Here is a 19,573-nt window from a genome sequence, read left to right as displayed (position 1 = left end):
GTGGGGTCAAGTTACTTCACTTCTCTGCCCCTCCTGCCCATCAAGTGGGGAAAGAGTGCCTCCTGGGGCTGTGGTGAGAACTACATAAGATGAACATTATAAGACCTGGAGTACAAAACCTGGCATATGATAAACACCTAGTAAGAGTTAGGTATTATCATATAAAACGAAAGGAAAAGAATGTTAGAGTCATCGTTCCTTTCCCCTTTTTTTATGTTAACTGGTGAGAAGTTTCTAAATGAGTCATTTAGGTTAATGCTAGTATTCACATATTTTGAAAAATCTTTCTTGGGAACTACAAAGTTATTTAAACAAATATGTTTTGATCACCTATTACATACAAGGCCCTTATTTGTATCAAGAGGCTCAGCAATACTTAAAGTCACTGTCCTCAATGAGCTTACAGCAAAGTTTAGAGAACAGTTCAGTTCCCACAAATATTTTATTAATTGCTTCTAGGTACAAGGCTCTGTACTAGACTGCAGAAAAATACAAAATAAGGAAACCACTGACCCTTACCTGAAGGTGCCTCATGGTAGTAAACAAGTTAAATACCAAATGACTATGAATAAAACAGGATTAAATACATAAGTAAATACATAAATCAAACAAGCAAAATTGATTCTAAGAAGGCATTACAAAGTGCGGCTGATATCAAAGGAGGCAGAGATCTTGGCTATTTGGGTGTCAGGACCTATTTCACAAAAGAGCAAGTGTAAGGTTGTCCCAGGCAGAAGTGATGGAGCTGGAAATGCAAGGTGTATTTAATGAAAGACATGTAATCCTGTTTGATTGAGGAGTGGGTGGGAGGAGGAGAAAGTGTCGGTAGGATAGCAGTGGGAAATTATAATCAAAATGTGGATAGGATATTCTATAGAGCCTTGATGTCCAGCTGAGAGTCTGAAATGAATCCCATGGATCATAGGGAGCCTTTGAAGGTTTCAAGCAAAGATTGACAGAATGAGATTATGAATCAGGAAAGTTTACATGGCAGCAGTGGGTGTCATATGGATTAGGGTGGGGAGCCCCTGTTGGAGATCATTTATAATAGCTTTTTGCAAGAGACAGTGAGCCTGAAAGCAAAGTGGTGGCAGAGAAAACAGAAAAGATTTGGATAAAGTTGTAGTTGAAGCAAGATTTGACAGCTTATAATAGATGTTAAAAGAAGAGAGAATAATCAAGATCGTGTAATGCCAGTGGCAACTGATGAATGTGAGAATAAATAGTGACCTCAACAAAGTGGGAAAATCACTTAGGAAGATTGGGTTTGATAAAGATATAAGATGTTTGTTCCTTTCCTCCCTGTCGTTCATTCGTTATTCATTCTTGCCCACCCTTAAAAATATCACATTGTAGTTTGCATGAGAGAAAGTTAAGCCACTGATCACACAAAAAAGTAAGAGAATGCCTCTACCACCAGGGTCCTTAGACTCTGTGCTTTGGACGATACAAGAGGTGCATCAGATATATATCTCACCCAAGAGAGCTCACTTTCTGGTAGCCGATAGAAGAAGGCATATGACCTGAATGGCTATAATAATCTAAGGTACATTGTGAATGTAGAGGTTGGTTTTGAGTAAGCAAAGCTATAGGAATTTGGAGAACATCTGTGTAGAGGAATCTAGCAAAGGACAAACATGAGGGTGTGGAGCTCAGGATCACTCCCTGGAACACATTAGGTGTTCAGAGTATATATATTTTTTTGCTGGAATGGAGGAATGAATGAATAAATGAATGAAGAGTAGTTGGACCTGTATGTCACAGTAGTTGACACCTAGTAGTTGCTCAGTAGTATTTAGATCTCTAGTTGCTCTAGCCCTTTGGCTGCAGTTTCTATGGGTGGAGGAGATTGTGCTGGTTTTCTGAGGGTGATAATGAATCTTTTGTATGTTAGTCATTTATGTATTCTCAGTGCAAAGATGTGCATTTATCCCCAATTTTATCATTATTAGACATCTGTATATTTCACTTTACTTCTCTCAGACTTTAATTTGTTCTTCAGGAAGGTGATGTGAAATTGTTGCATTGGCTTTGATTATATGTAGATATATATCAATCTAGATCCGAGCTTCATTGTTTCTAGTTTTATAATTTTGGTCAAAATCCAAAACTTCTGAACTTTTCAGTTCATCCTCTTGAGCTTGGTAATAGCAAAATGACTGAAGTATTAGAAGAAACATAGACAAATAGGTTTAGAATCTTAGCAAAGGGAGGTTTTCTTAAACAAGACATAGTAAGCTAAAGCTAAAAAGAAAGAAAAATCATTTATTTCATTAGATTAAAACTAGGAGCGCCTGGGTGGCTCAAAAACTTGTTAAATATTTATGGGACTCCTGGGTGAGCGTCTGCCTCCAGCTCAGGGTGTGATCCTCGGGTTCTAGGATCAAGTCCCACATAGGGCAACTACTTATGTCTCTGCCTCTCTCTGTCTCTCATGAATAAATAAATAAAGTCTTAAAAAAAAAAGATTAAAATTAAATACTTCCATGAAACAGAATAACTACAAAAAAAGTAGTTAATAGGCTACAGCCTGAGAGAAAATATTTATGACCTATAAAAGGCAAAAGATTAATTAATATCTGAGACTTAGAAAGAACACTTGTAAATAATTAAGAAAAAGATAATTCATGAGAAAAACAGGTATATGCAATGAACAGAAACAGATGGTTCACAGTAGAGGATATTTGGCAGTAAGCATATGAAAAGATGTTCCACATCATTGGTACAGTGGATACTCTTTTATCTAACTCCCTGCCTTAGAAGACTGTCATAAATCCCCTTGCGAAAGATGCTGACTGCAGCCCTCGGCGTGCTCGCCTGGATGGCTCATGGGCTACTCTCTAGAACACGCCTGTGCTTGCGCTCCCTCAGTAAAATATGTTTTCCAAGAGCCCGTGTGATGGTTCCGAAACCTGTTTATACTGGTTGAATGTCATTGTAATTATGTAATTTATTAAGTAATATGTAAACCACTGAAACCAAGTGTGGAAAGAGAGCTGTTTCATTGAAAATTAAATTAAATGCTTTAGAAAGTCTTGATGAAGGCACATGACTAAAAAGCTTGCTGTTAAATTAAATTAAATTAAATTAAATTCTGCACTCAGATTATTTCACAATGTCTTTGCATTCTTGCTTCAGTTAAGAAACCAAACCAGGGAACCTTAGATGTACATTATAAGGCTGTGGTTTGTACAGGGGTGCATGTGGAGCTTTGTGTGTGGTTCCTTACCTAAGGAAGAAGCCTTATTCGAGGAAATGAGCATCTATGCATTTTAAAATAAAATCATATGCTTATTGTAGATTTACAGTTTTAGGTTGCCCTGCTTTAACTCACTTTACCATTTAATTACCAGTCCGGATGGTATTGCCTAATATAACTTTTATTTTAATCAAGGAAATGCAAATTAAAACATGATTCCTTAGACTGGCAAAAATTTGAAGCTTAATACTATCAGATTTTGGCATGGTTATAGGAAAATATGTATTCACATAACAGTGGCAGACATCTTAGGGGACACTGTAGCAGCATCTATTAAAATTTAAACATGCACACCCGTGACCCAGGACTTCCACATCTTGGTATCCACCCAAAGAAGCTGCCCATGTGCATGAGGAAGCTTGTACAAGACTGTTCACTTAAGCATCGTTTCTATTGAAAAATGGAAAATAGCTTTCATTCTTGTCAGTAGGAGAATGGTACAGCTGTAATTATTTGTATGATTTAAGTTAATTTTTTAAAAAAATTTATTGGGATACTTGGGTGGCTCAGCAGTTAAATGTTTGCCTTTAGCTCAGGGCACGATCCCAGGATCTGGGATCTAGTCCCATAACAGGGTCCCTGCAAGGAGCCTGCTTCTCCCTCTGCCTATGTCTTTGCCTGTCTTTTTTTTTTTTTTTTTTTTTTAAGATTTATTTATTTATTCATGAGAGATACACAGAGAGAGAGGCAGAGACATAGGCAGAGGGAGAAGCAGGCTTCCTGCAGGGAGCCCAATGCGGCACTCCCGGACCTGGGATCACAACCTGAGCCAAAGGCAGACACTCAACCACTGAGCTACCCAGGTGTCCCTGAAGTTAATTTTTTTAAAAGGAGAATAATAAAAGCAAAATTTGAATTTTGAACTTGGGAATGTGTAATGTAAGTGGGATTATGTCATTTTCTCATTATCTTAAAGATCCCCAATTTTCTGTCATTCTCTGACATTGATAAACAAAAGGCAGTTAGAAGAAAGCTCAGGGATCATCCAGCTTTGTTTATGTAGCTTAACTGTTTTACATATAAATAATTTAAAGGTAAATTACTCCAGACATCACAGTATTCAGTCCCTTCCTTCTCCAAAGCAAATATCTTGATTAATGAAAGACATTCCAGTCTGAGTTTTAAAGTGCTTCCTCTTACTACTTGCTAAAACATTGTGTTGTTTTCCTTAACATCTGTCCTTCGTAAGCTATTTCCCCTTAGGAGTTAATAAATTCTTTGATTTTGGGGTTTTTTTTTAATATGTATTTCCCTAAATTTACATATATGTCAATGGCTTTTGATTCACTATTGCTAGATATCTTTGTGTAAGTGAGAACATTCTTGTCTATCCAGTGTCCTAGCTCATGGTGGAGTGAGCTTTTGACATTATCCTTATCCATAGGGTCGAGGACTGATTTGAAACATGCCTGTCTAAGTCATCACTTCCTGAGTACAATCAAATTGTGATATAAAAAGAATGTTCTAATATGTGTTTTAGCAGGAAAGGAGAGTGGAATCAAACTTTAGGTGTGGCTACATCCTCCTCCTGCTTGCTGAGTTTGAGAGAGCTCCCATATGTATTTCCAGTGCATTATATTTCCAGTAAATGTCAGAGCAACCAGTTACAGAACTGAAAACTTGGCGATTAGGAGACATCTTTGAGTAAAGGAAATGCTCTAGAAACTGGTGAGAACTCTTTTTGGAGCAGTGATTTCCAGCTGGCGAACACTGGCAAGTGGCCCTGCCCCACTGCTAAAGGAGTTCTCTGTAGGCAGCTAGTGTTCTCCAAAGCACTGTATAGATGGACAGTCCAAAACCAGGGAAGAGTCTGTGATTCCATTTGTAACTGTAGATCACTAGGAGGGCTAAGTGCTTAAGAACCACAGTCACTATATCACTCTAAATAGGTGATAACTTAGGTGAATGAATATTATAAACATTAAATTAATAATGTTTATTATATTAAGATATAGACATTCCAATGAAGACGTTCTCCTAGTTGGGACCTCTTTTAAGTATCAATTTAAATTATTCTTTTTAACAAATACAACCATGGATACTTCTGTGACTCCACAGAGCAGCTAATATAGTAACAAAAGACCATGACTTTGAATTATCCCAATTTCCCAAGTCATTTAAACATTCTTACCACTCTTGGGAATAAGGTAAAAGAAACTGACAAGAGAAAAGCTGATATTCCAGACAAAGGGTCAAACTCTGTGAAGTACCTCTTCTCTCTCCCCTTTCTCCTTCCAAGTACAGGTTGGTTTGGAGCTGGGGCTGGAGTTGGGTGGGTTGCCGGGGGTGTGGGGACATCTGGACTTGAGGTAGAGAATTTCTGGTTTATGGAAATTCAATAGGACTCAGGGTTCCCAAGCCAAAGTAAAGATGGAGAGTGGTTTGAGGGTATCTGACTTTAGACAAAGAGAACCTCTTCCTAGAGCAGCGTCGGAAACAATCACTTGAGCATATGACCTCTCCCTGAAGTTCACCTTCTAACTCAAGGATCGCATTCTCATTCCCTCTTCTCTCACACACATGATGTTGACATCAGCCTCTGGTTCTTCCACAGAATTAGAGGATCACCTAAACCTTTTAGTTTCTTAAGGGAATAACAGCTGTTATGAGTGGAGGGTTTGGGTAGTATTCTCTTTTTTACTATGTTTGTTGTGGCTTGAAAGGAATAGGGGAAAGAGTGCTACCTCGTCATCTTTCTTGGAAGACATCCTTTTTCCAGCTAGCCTTTTTGTGGTACCTGAGCCCGGCACATTCAAGGTCTTAACAGATTTTGCTGGCACTGTGGTGATTTGTTTTAGAGTAGAACAGAAGAGTGTATGTAATTCTTTAAGGATGAGGGATTTGTCGAATCAGCCTTCTAAGTTTCAAGTGTTGTACAGAGGCACAGTTCCTGATTCAGGAACAGAATATTATAAGAATAAAAGAATGTCCACCAAAGAGCTTTGTAAACATAAAGCCCAATGTGAATTATAGTGATTATTTTTGTTACTAGTTGAAAGGACACCTGGATGCAATTCTAAGGTTAGTTGTTATTCCATGGTAGAAACACAAGTAAGGCACAGCGTATATCATCATAGCACCTTTCACTCTCCCACCAAGAAGCGGCATCAAAGTATATACTCAGTAGATACAGAAATCAATGAATCAAAGGTGGGTTTTAGAGCAACTACTGTAATCATTCAAATAGCCAGCATAGCAAACCATGACTGAAATCCTATTTCAAATGGCTTTTTTTCTTTCCCATATTAATGCACTGAACTGACCATATGCAGATGAACAGTATTAGGGCCCTGGTACAGTGTGTTTCTTGAGTAAATCCGTATTTCAATGGATTCAATTCTCACTGGCAGCTAGGCATTGTCTGGGGCCTGAAAGAATATGAAGATTGGCGAGGCATGGTTGTTAGCTCTCAGGAAACTCCAGGAAACAGACAGATAGATATACTGTAAGTCTCTAATAGAGGCTTTTGAAGTCTTTGGGGAGAACCAGAATGGAGTGGGGGACCTTTATGGGATATCTAAGAAGATTCACAGAGCTGGCATTGCAGCAGAGCCTTGAGTGGAAAGCAGGCTTTCATTGGCAGATGAGATTGGGAAGGGGATTTCAAGCAACAGAATAATGAGAGCCAAGCACAGAGACACGGCATGAATAATGAGTGGGCTGGGAGGCTGATGGAGTGCGTTGTGAAGTGTTTTGGTTAGTTGGTGTGTTTTAGCTGGGTTTTTCTGTTTTTGTTTTTGTTTTGTTTTGTTTTCCGTCACCACATTAATTTCTGCTTTACAGAGCGCCACATGCTTTAGCCAGTTTGCAGCATTTGTAACTAGAGAATAAACAGACCTCTGCTCCTCTAATTTAAAGATGCAGGGTGTTGATAATGACTTCCCTTTTCTCAGTATTGTTGCAAAATGTGATTGCTTTTAAATATGCTTTCCTCTGATGCAAGGTGCCGTCTAAGAGTTGTTGAACGTAGTTACTTTTGACCTTTGCTTGCCCAGTAAAGGATAGCTTCTAATTTGTCCTCTGGAACTTCCCCCGTGTAACTTTCAAAAGTACAGCCAACACAAATAGAACCTTAGAGTTCGAGTTTTGGCCTCTTCTGCAAGAGCAATACCCTGATATTCAAATAGAAAGCAGGAAAGGAGCCCTCTTCAGAGCTTGATTCTGTTTGACCCCCATGGTCATTCTAGTTACTGGATTTATTCATCACACCGAAACATAAGCATTTTTTTACCCAAGTGGCTCAATTCTAACCACAGAGTGAGGGGAAATAAATGACATTTGAGAGAGCCACCAAAGTCTCCACCACGGTTATTAAAGTATCTGGAACAAAAACACAGTGGTGTGCCTTTTCTGCAGGTTGTTCATATTTCTCTCTTATCTCTTAATGCTGTGCTAAAAATAAAATCAAAGCATATACGTTTTACTCATCAGTTGGCAAACTCAGTGAGGTAACATCACTCGAAATTAATAATTTATGCCCTGGAGGTGAGAGTATCAAAAACACATAGTAATGTTTCTGAGTCTGGGCTTTGATAAGTCTCTCTCTCTCTTTTTGTGGACTTTATTTGTGAGCAAATAACACCCAGTATTAACAGAGATACGGGATTTGCTTACCACGTGATTTGTTTTTATAAAGTTCCCAGTAATTCTAACAATAGATTTTATACCTGTCATTCAGAAAAGATGGGAATAAATAACCAGGCATAAAAAATTCATACTTCATCTTTGGAGGAGGAGAATGTATTATTTTAGCTTGTCAACATTATAATAAATATATGAAGATGCCATTGTAACTGCCTGCTTTGTGTTCATAGTAAGTCTAATTTAACTTATTTCCTCTGTACTTTGTGTGATAAGAGATGCCAAATTTCCTCCTTCTTTGAAAATTAAAACAATGGATAATGATGGTGATACTTTCTGAAATGTAATGAGCAGACTCCTTTTTTTTTTTTGTTCCTGTCAGTGTGTGATGGTATACTACAGATTTTCATTTACTGACAGACTTCTCCTAACTAGATCGCTTCAGGGCTTGCTTAATTGGAGAAAAACCTTTTTTTAATATATATACTTTATGGATCTGTACAGTTGAGGGCACTTAGACCAGAAACAAGATAGGAGTCTGTTGATTGGAACTGGAAAATGAAGTAAAGACTGGTCTCAGAAATAAAGCAGAAGGTTCATTATTAGAAGTGAGATACAGCAACACTGACATGAATCTGAGTTTCTCAAATGCTAAGCCGGGTTCCTTGACTTCTCCTGAAAAGGAATGTCAGGGAACACAAGCTGTGAGGAAAGAACAGAGAATCTCATTATAGTGAAATGCTTCACAGTCTGTGTTGATGCCTTAACATTCACAGCGTGTAAGCTCATGTCAAAGAATCAGCTGGCTGGGAGCTGGTGGGCTAATAAAACAAGATAGACAATACATAGTATTGGATTTGGTTGAATCCTGTTAGCCCCTTATCTAATTGTACTTTTTAAATTAACTTTTTCATGATTATATATGTGCTGCTCGAATTACTTTAAAACATTCTTGGGAAACACAGAAATGAATATAAATAAATAAAATCAGTCATAAATTATATAATAACTTTATGATTTATGCCTAATATACATATAAATTTTTTTTCTGAACAATATAGATTCGGATCTCTTACAAAACTAAACATAGTCTCAACATGTATCCAGCAATCACAGTCCTAGAAAAACTGTTCAAGGGCACCTAGCTGGCTCAGTCAATAGAACGTGTAACTCTTGATCTTGGGGCTGTGAGTTCAAGCCCCACATTGGGTGTAGAGATTACTTGAGAAGAAATAAAATCTTAAAAAAAAAAAAAAGAAAGAAAACTATGATTAAGCAAAACCTTCATGTGAACATTGATAGCAGCTTTATTCATAATCACCAAAAAACTAGAAGCAACCAAGATGTCTTTTAAGGGGTGAATGAACAAACTAGTTCATTCAGTGATAAAAAGGAATGAGCTACCATCCATGCAAAAACATGAATCTTATGTGCATATTGCTAAGTGAAAAAATCTAGTCTGAACAGTATATACAGTATGATTCTACCTATATGATATTCAGAGAAAGGCAAAACCGTAGAGGTGTGGTAAACAGATCAGTAGTTTCCAGGAGTTTATGGGAAAAGGAAGATTGATTAGGTGAATCAGAGGGGATTTTTTTTTTTTTTTAAGTATAGTTGTCATACGTTATATTACTTTCGGGTGTACAACATAGTGATTTTACAATTCTGTGTATTGCTCAATGTGCACCAGGATAAGTATAGTCACCATCTGTCACTATACAATGTTATAACAATGTATTACAATGTTTTTGACTATATTCTCTGTGCTGTACTTTTCTTTTGACTACTATAAAAGTTTAACAAAAAAGTTCAATATGAAGATGTATACAACGTGATTTTTATATTGTAGTAAAACAGGTACTATGGACAAGGGACATATGGAAGCAGTTGGTTTCTTCTGAGGAACACACCCATTGTTTATAGTCGTTCCAAAGCTTCTAATATGGTACTATTTCCTCATATTGCCACCATTCCAATATTGTTCTCTTGCCCACTAGTTGCCATTTCCTCACATTCATCCATGTGAATATGTTCACAAACGGATCGAACCCCCGGCAATATTCCTTGGACATGTCTGCCACCATTTAATTTCAATGATAATTTCTTGTCCATAAATTTTTTCAACTGAGGAAGGTGAGCTTTGCCTACTCAGCAAGCTCAAAGATACCTCCTATGCTGTACTTTTTATCTCTTTATGTCTTACCTATTTTATAAGTGGAAGTTTGTACCTCTTAATTTCCTTCACTATTTTGACCATCCCCACAACTCTCCATCCCCCTCCTCTCTGGCAACCACCAGTTTGTTCTCTGTACTTATGAGTCTGTTCACAGGGGATATTTTAAGGTAGTGAAACTATTCCTTATGATAAACTGTAATGGTAGATACATGACACTCTGCATTTGTTAAAATGCATAGAGCGCTACAACAAAGAGAGTGAACTTTAATGTTTATAAATTAGAAAAAAAACATCTAGGAAGTCACAGAATCCCAGAGTAGAATATAGACTGACAAAGGAATCTAATAACAGTATCATAAATACATGAAGTAACCTCCCTGAAAATGGTGGAGGGAGATGTGCTGACCTAAGTAACCTTGGAAATGAATGGAATCTGTCAAAACTATAAGTAAAAGTAACTGTATATAAAGCACTATACTCTTACTGTGGAGCTAAGAGTTAACAATTCTAAAAACACTACAATTAATTAGTAGTGGCTGGATAGTGGAGCCAGGTTTCTTCTCACTGTTGGAGTGAGAGGTTGTAAAAACACAAGGGAAGCATCTTGTGGCAGGATACCTAGGGTAGCTCAGTCAGTGAAGCACCTGACTCTTGATTTTGGCTCAGGTCATGATCTCAGGGTCATGAGATCAAGCCCCACTTCGCACAGAGCCTCTTTGAGATTCTCTGTCTCCCTTACTCCTCCTCCTGTTCACTCTCTTTTTCTAGGGGGGAATAAAAAGAGACACATCCTGTGGCAATGGATCAGAGTGAATTGATAGCCTAATGGAGATACAGATGGATATGTGTAGAAATATTAATAGCTATGTGTAAATACACATACACAAGTGCACCTGCATATATTTGTGTATGTATACACATGTAGATACATGTGATTGTAAATGTATATGCACATGTAGAAATGTGTACACACACACACAAACACACACACATACACACACACACTTTCTTGCTCTGTCAGCTAAGAGGGCCTAGAAGCAATGATACCCCAGTAGCAACAAGCATACCCGCCACCCAGATCTTGTGTCTAGTACAATTCTGGAAAAAAAGGAACCAAGACTCCTTGGGTAAATGGCTTATCAAAGGGCTAGGGAGTATATATGATGATCCTGGAGCATTTTGTTGTACTAGAAAATTAGGAAGTACCAACATGCACACATCACATACACACACAATGATGAGGTATGTAACAGGGACACAAGAATCAACTGAAAGAACTGTCAATGGCCAAAGCTAAAACAACTGAAGCAACAAAATTAATAATACCATTATTAGATTGTGCTGTAAATCTAGTATAGCAAACAATGCATTTACTTTAAACAAATTATAAAATAAATATGAGTCCATAATAATATAAATGACAGAATAAATAAATGGAGAAGAATCGATAAGTCTCCCGTGCCAAATAAGTCCAAATCATTTATGGAGTTCTCTGTCCTCAAGGAGGCAAAGCATAACTTCCTACTTCTCAAGTGTGAGCTCTGCTTGGTGACTTTCTTAAAAAGAATACTTAAAGAATATGGGGGAAAATAGATAACTTTACTGTGGAGAAACCTGACACATTATCTGAGCCAGGTGATCAAAATTAACCATGATAAGTTATGTTGATAGCATAAATCCTTGATATACCATGATGAGAATGGCATTTTATCTCTGTGGCCTTCCTCCAAAAATCTCTAACCTCAGTGTAATCATGAAAACATGAAAAGAAACATTAGACAAGCCCAATTGAGAGACATTCTACAAAAAAAAAAAAAAAAAAAAAAAAAAAAAAAGACCAGTACTCCTGAAAATAAGGTCATCAAAAGCAAGTAGAATCTGAGAAACTGTCACAGCCAAGAGGAACATAAGTAGACATGGCAATTAAATGTAATATGGTATTCTGGAAGAGATCCTGGTATAGAAAAAGGACATCAGGTAAAACCACAGGAAATATGAATATCTTATCAATGTTTATTCATTATTGTGACAAATGTCCCATCCTAATGGAAGATGTTAATAATAGAAGAAACTGGATTTCCGGTATATATGGGAACTCTGTAGTATATTGACAATTTGTCTGTAAGTGTAAAACTATTCTAAATTATGACAGTTAATGAAGTATTGAAAAATAGACCTGTCCTAGGGGAGGGCATGAAGGTGAAGGGGATTAAGAGTACACTTACCACAAAGAACACTGAGTCATATATAGAATTGGTGAATCACTCTATTGTACACCTGAAACTAATATAACACTGTACATGAACTATACTGGAATTTTTAAAAAATGGACTTGTCCCGTACACACTGTGAATATACAATTTGAAGGTACCATAATTAGCCTTCCATTCATTTAGGATGCAGAATTAAATATATAAATGCAGCTGGACAGTACCATTTCACTGGCTGCTAGAGGGTTGGGATCATTCAGGTTTCAGATTCCTGAAAAAAAAAGCACCCATGCTCTGTTGTGGACAAGGAGTCTTAAAATCTACAAAGTTCCTGCCTTAACCTCAGGGCAGCCTGTAGTCTTGTAAAGTAGATAAATAAGCAGAGATGAAAACTCTCTGAACTGGATATTATTGGTCTTACTCAGTTGTAAATAATATTCTTAAAAGTTACTTCTTAAAAGTATCCATCAGTTTGGGAGCACATTGAGATTACCTGCTAAAAACCTCCTTTATTTTTAAAGTTTTGGTTATTATGATTATTTTCATAACATCAGTTTCCATGGAAAAGTAACTTCCAGTTTCAAAATCTTAATTTGTCATCACATTATAAAATTTACACTGTGTACTCTTCCTATTGTATTTCAATGAGCTTCTAGTTTTATCTATTCATTTAAATTTATCCTTTTGTTTCATGACATTTTTCTCTTCTATCATTTGGTTTTTGTGGGGGTTTTTTGTTTTATTTTTTCATTTTTTTAACCAAGAAATCCCATCAGCATTAAGAAAGATTGGTTTAGGGTTCTGATTGTGTAAGCAGAACCCATATCAGCATTGTGGTATACATAGGAATTTTGTGATCAGATCATGAACTGGGTCTAAAGAATAAACTACAAATTGTAGTGGTTTGTTAGGCAACAATAGATAATCAGTTCAGTAGTGTTGGTTTTAACTGATCAAAAGAGTAGAAGGAAGGGTGGTTTCTCTGGGTAGCAGAATTGAAGATCTTTTCTTTTCTTTTTTTTTTTTTTTAATTCCTTTCTGCATTTAAAATGTTTTCCTCCTTAGTGAACACTTAACGACTTTTAAAACTTGGGCAAAGGAAATTATACAAAAAACATTTAAAACACAAGGAGTTACAACGAAGCAAAACATCATGCTACCTCAAATGTTGGTTGCTCTTTTTTTGTTAAGAGGGAGAGAGAGAGAGGGCTGGGAGTTGGGCAGTGGGAGAGGGAAAGAGAATCTTAACACAGGCTCCACACTTGGTGGCAGAGACCAAAATGGCAGGGGCCGGGGAGGCCCTCGATCTCAGGACCCTCAATGACCTGAGCTGAAATTATGAGTCAGGTACTTAAACAACTGAGCCCCCCAGGTGCCCCTGTGGCTCTAGTTCTTGTAATGGAAATCTCTGAGAGTGGCAGGAAAAGGAGAGTTCACCCAGTTTCTAACTCGAGAATCAGTGGAAACTTCATTTGGCCATAGTTGGCATAATAAATGAACGAATGCTGCCCTTATATAACTTTTCAGGACTTAATAAACTAGAGAGGGGAACACATTCACCATGTGGACAAATTACTTTGTCTTTTTTAGGAGTTCTTTAAAAGATTCAATGAAAGTACTGTTGTTGTGAAACTCTTTCCATTATTTAGCAAAATGGCAATAATTTTTAAATCTTATTGTTAAAGTTAATGACAGAAAACTTGAGTTAACCAAATTGCCCCAGGAATGGAGTGTGCTAATCAAGCAACCATAATTTCTTTATTCTTGCCTTGTTATTGAACAGTTCTTAAAATGTATATATATATAATTTGCCCTCTCTTTATTTATAAGGGCAAGATTTTAAATAGTAGTAAATTTTTCTTTCATGATTCAGTATCTTGCCTGCCCTTAAGGTCATTGTTAAAACAAACAAAAACCAAGCAGTAGCTCCAGAGGCTGAAGAGATTTGACAGACTCTGTGCTGGCCTTCTGACAGCCCCTAGGAAAAAAGAGTTTATTTTTTATCTAAACATTATTTTCTCTTATACCTAACCTTCAGGAATTTTTAGAACATCCTTCTGTTCCCAGCATTTTATTCTCTTTTTTGGGATCGTTAGTGCTGAATTCTCTCTCATCAGCTCAGGTGGAATTTGGCAAGTAATATAAAAGTAAATCAAGTTATTGGCATTCTGAGGCTGTCCAGGGACTAAATCATGTTTGGCTGTTGCTTTGAAAAAGGAGAATAGTTTGACAGCATTATGGTAAACTGACTCCATATTTTCTAATCATTTTGCCAAGAACCCATTCTGGTTTTTTTTTCTTTCTTTTTTAATATTTTATTTAAATTCAATTGACCAACATATAGTATAACACCCAGTGCTCATCCTATCAAGTGCCCTCTGTAATGCTCATCATCACCCAGTTACCTCATCCTCCCTGCCCTATTTCCCCTGCTGCAACCCTTTATTTGTTTCCCAGAGTTAGGATTCTCTCATGGTTTGTCTTCCTCTCTAGTTTTTCCCTACTCAGTTTCCCTCCTTTCCCTTATAATCCCTTTTACTGTTTCTTATATTCCACATATGAGGGAAACCATATGATAATTGTCTTTCTCCAACTGACTTATTTCATTCAGCATAATACCCTCCGGTTCCACCCACATCAAAGCAAATGGTAGGTATTCATTCTTTCTGATGGCTGAGTAATATTCCATTATATATATATATACCACCCCTTCTCCCACTGTTTTCTTGACAAAATATCAGCTTTGAATACCTCTGTATGCCAAATTTATTGAGAAGTAACCCAAAATATAAAAATGTTTATGTAGACACATTTTCATAGTCCCTCGATTCTTTATAGAAATAACCCTCATCTAGAAAATTGCTTAGCTACCACTTAGGGTATGTGTCAGATTTTAACATATCCCCTGCCCCCAAAATCTACTCGCAATTGCTTTAAAGAAATAGTTGCTTCATTCTAGAAGAAAACCAGCACACTGTTCTTATTATCTACTGTGTAACAAGCCTCTCCAAAATGCAGTGTCTTAATAAGTTATTATTATGTCACGGTTCTGTGGATTAACTGAGTTCAGCTAGACAGTTCCTGCTTAGGATCTCTCACACAACTTTCATTTAGGTGCTGGCTTACGTTGCAGTTATCGTAAGGCTTGCTGGGCTGGATGTTCAAGGTGGCTCCTTCATAGGGCTGGCAATTGATGTTGACTGAGCTCAACTGGGGCCATCAGCAAATGACTTTTCCACATAGCTTGGGTTTCTCACAACATCGTGGTCTGAGGATAGTAGTCATGCTTCTCATCATACAACTGGCTTCCTAGAAGCAGTAGCACTTCTTCCCATTCTGTTTATTAGAGCAGTCACAGAGCCTGCCCATATCCAAGGGAGTGGAAAAATAGCCTTCAACTCTTAATTGGGAAAGTAGCAAAGTTTCATGGCAGAGGAGCACCAGAAACAGGAGATACTTGTAGCAGCTATCTTTGGGAACTGCAATCTGCTGCAACCACCAGCCTGTTCAAATTTCAGGATGGGGAAGGACCACTTTCTGTGAAAAGCATGATGGACAATCCCACTGATTTCAGATCGAAAATTTAGATCATGTCCTTAGATCTATTTTTTATTCTGAAAGAAAAGCTGACAGAGAAACACATTTACCTCATGCTTGTGTCCTGAGGTAGACACCTTTGTAAGTACCAAATAATACCCAAAGAGCTAAATGTATCTAATCCAGGGTGACAGGCAAACAAAAACCAGTTCTGTTATTCTTAAGGTCTTCTCAGATACAGGCTAACTTCAGTAATGAGCCCAGAAGAAGCAGTCTAACACCAAACCTAGCCAAGCTACTTTCTAACCAGATGACCTTACTCAAACTCCATATGCCTTGATCCCTTATCTATAAAATAAAAATGATTTATACTTTCCTGGACTGTTTTGAGGAATAAAGTAAGTGATTTTTAAAAATGGAGTCTCCTAACTAATTTCAATTTTTAGTCTATTTTCCCAATGTGATGGTTGATATTGGGTCATTGTGTTTAAAGTGGAAGATCGCCATCTTAGTCTTAATGTCTAAATTTCAAGTTTCAATTAGTTCATATTATTGGAATTTAAGAAAGAATAAAGTGTATTTATAGTACAAGTAAAAATGTGTGTTTAACTAGAATTTGTCATCACTCATTAATGAGGAAAAACTGTGTCTATCTCTAGCGGCCCTCTTGTCTCAAGAGTCTGCTAATTAGCTAAATGTTTGGCATATCTCAGTAACCCTATAGCCTGCGTAATTAAAATTAGCTCTGAACACACAATATCATATATCTTCTCTTCCTTTTTGAAGGCATCTTCTTCAACTGAGAAATTTCTAATAATAGTTCCTCAGCACTGAACTGATGTCAGGATAAAGAGAGAGAACATGTCCACCAAATGAATCTTCTTATTCTGTGCATTTTTAAAGAAATGTTAAGTGGGAAACATTTTTACTTTCTTAAAAGGTTCTATTCTGTTTTTAGAGAAAAAAAAAAATAGATCCTGTATAGTTAGAGCTCCCAGTAATTTCCTAGTCGTTGAAGAGAGTACACAAAGATTTAACATAGATGGACAAGTATTTTATTTTATTTATTTATTTTTGATGGACAAGTATTTTAATTATTGAAGTTGTTCATTTAATATTTACACGAAATTCTGGGTGCATTATAGAATCAAAAAGTTTTTTTTTTTTTGGGATCTGGCACTGGTATCGTGGGGCATGGTACAAGTTGAAATATTTTCTTAAGAACCCAGGGAGAGAAAAATGCCTCAACTACATTTATTTATTCATTCATTCACTCAACAAATATTCCTTAATCACCAGGTACATGCCAGTTACTGTCCTTGGCTTTAGGGATTATGTATAATACCTATAGTCCTATCTAGAAGGAGAAGGCAAACTAGTGAGCATGCAGTTTCCATAGAATATGCTAACAGGCTTAACAGGTAACCACATGGCACTACACACCCTTAACCCAAACATAGTACATTAGGAAATCCAAGTGGCAGATCTCTTTTATGTTCTCATTTAGCTAAACTATCTCCATCAAAGCTCTTTGAAAAACAGTAAAGTATGGGCTTCTGATTGATGGTCCATCCTTTGTACATAGCAAAAGGTGCTCTAGTGTTGACTGGTGGTGCCTGGAAACATCCTCCCAGCTGGAAGTATTTGCTTATTCAGCAATTAGTAGTTGGGTCCTTATCATGTACTGGGAACTGTGCTTAAAGCCAGGAATACAGCAGTTCACAAAACTGTGTAAAACATGGTGTTTGCCTTTGTGCAATATAATTGGGAAGAAACAGCCTGGTAAAGAAACATAGAAACAATATGGTAGATGCTGACTTACACACACAAATTACTATCTAAAAGAGCAGAAGACAGGGGCACCTGGCTGGCTCAGGCAGTGGAACATGTGACTGTTTTGTTTTGTTTTGTTTAAAGATTTTATTTTTATTTATTCATCAGAGACCCAGAGAGAGAGAGAGAGAGGCAGAGACACAGGCAGAGGGAGAAGCAGGCTCCATGCAGGGAGCCCGATGTGGGACTTGATCCTGGGACCCCGGGATCACGCCCTGGGCCGAAGGCAGACGCTCAGCCGCTGAGCCACCCAGGGATCCGAACATGTGACTGTTGATCTCAGGGTCATGAGTTTAAGCCCCACATTGTGTGTGGAGCCTACTTACTAGATAGATAGATAGATAGATAGATAGATAGATAGATAGATAGATAGATAGATAGATAGAAGGAAGGAAGGAAGAAAGAAAAGAGAAAGAAAAGAAAGAAGAAAGGAAGAAAAGAAAGAAGAAAGAAAGAAAAGAAAAGAAAGAAAGAAAGAAGAAAAGAAAAGAAAGAAAAGAAAAGAAAAGAAAAGAGAAGAGATCAGGGAACAATGCCTCTTGAGATATGGGGAGGTGGAACTTGGAGGGATGAAGAGAGGTTTTGAGAAAGCCCAGGTGAGGAACAGAAGCAGCTAAGCCTGAGGACTTAAAAGGTCATGGTGTCAACTCAGAAGTCCCCAAGATCTAGAGTGAGGAGAGTGTGGACCATGACCAAGCTCAAAGGACTGTGTATACCAACTTAGCAAAAATTGGAAGCATCATTACATAGTCGAAGCACCTGGTTGGCTCTGAACTCAGATGTTCAAATTTTGGCTCTCTTGCTCATTAGCATGTTACATAACCTCTGAGCCTGAATATCCTGAGGACACAATTATGGTACCTCCGCAATGGGTTGTTGTAAGGGCTACATAGAATAATGCAAGGAAAGCCCTTTAGTGCAGTGCATGCAACGCTTGAAGATACTCGGTACAGGGTAGCAGTTGCTCTTGTGCCTAGATTTGATCCCATGGGCACTGGAAAGCTATTGAAAGTTACTGTTATCTTGCTACCCTCTCTGTAGATGACTGAACTTCCTTGTGTGTCATCTTAAAAAGTTGTTTTGATAGTTAAACATGGTAATATTTGTAAAGTGCTTAGAACAGTGCCAGGTACATAGTAAGTGTTTATGACATAATTTAATCCTCTAAAAGATCAAAATAGAGTGTTTTCATTTTCTAGATGAGTAAGCTAGGTTCAGAGAAGCTAGGCTCCTTGCCTAAGGTAGTACAGCTAATTAAGTATGCGACCCACATCCAGCCTGTGTTTCATTTCATATTACAGCAATGGCATCTTAAAATTTGATTTTTAAAAGATAATACAAAATCTGATTACCACATTTTTCATTTTTGTGAATTCTCAGCAGATGGCTTCTGTCCTTGCTCAGGTGCAAGTAAGTTTTTACAGAGTGGCAGTCATAGCCGGCTTGGAACTCTGCATTCCAGCTTTTTCTTAGCATTAGATCATTTTCCATTTTCCTTTATAGTCATGTTAAATTTTAATGGATGTGTAAAAGTACTTTAAATTGATTTCCTCAGCTTTTATCCTGCAGTTGGGTATTGAGTATTTCCTATTTTTCATTATTACATAGCATATAATGCTTCTGTAAGCATGCCCCCAAATATAGTCATATTCTTCTGTTGATTTATTTCCTTCGATAAGTTTCCAGGAGTGGGCTCATTGGGTTGATAGTTATGAACAGTTTTATTGTTTTTGACATACCTCTCCTTGTGCCTTCCACTGGCAGTGTTCAGAGACTACGGTTTCAACACTAAGATAAAGGGGCCCAACTGGTAGCCTGGCCAGCAATGTGCAGTTTACTTTTTTAAAACTCTTACTGATTGAATTCGCCCAAGGCCATTTTATTTTTTGCAAGTTTTGATTAGTATTTTCATTCTTTAAAATGGAGTGTCACCTAATGTAATGGCCTTTTATGTTTTCTTTTTACTCTTATTTT

At 37.3% G+C, this 19,573-nt stretch overlaps 1 protein-coding gene and 1 pseudogene across 5 annotated transcripts in view; one reads left to right on the top strand and one right to left on the bottom strand.

Annotated features, from left to right (window-relative positions):
* Positions 1 to 19,573, top strand: part of C6H1orf21 (chromosome 6 C1orf21 homolog) — a 215,420-nt gene that overhangs the window by 116,038 nt on the left and 79,809 nt on the right. The gene's annotated exons all lie outside the window — the stretch shown is intronic.
* LOC140635771 (small nuclear ribonucleoprotein G pseudogene) lies at positions 9,761 to 9,961 on the bottom strand (annotated as a pseudogene).

The sequence above is a fragment of the Canis lupus genome, chromosome 6 (genome assembly GCF_048164855.1).
Source record: "Canis lupus baileyi chromosome 6, mCanLup2.hap1, whole genome shotgun sequence".
In the NCBI taxonomy this organism is placed as follows: Eukaryota; Metazoa; Chordata; class Mammalia; order Carnivora; family Canidae; genus Canis; species Canis lupus.
This window is presented reverse-complemented; position numbering and strand designations above follow the sequence as displayed.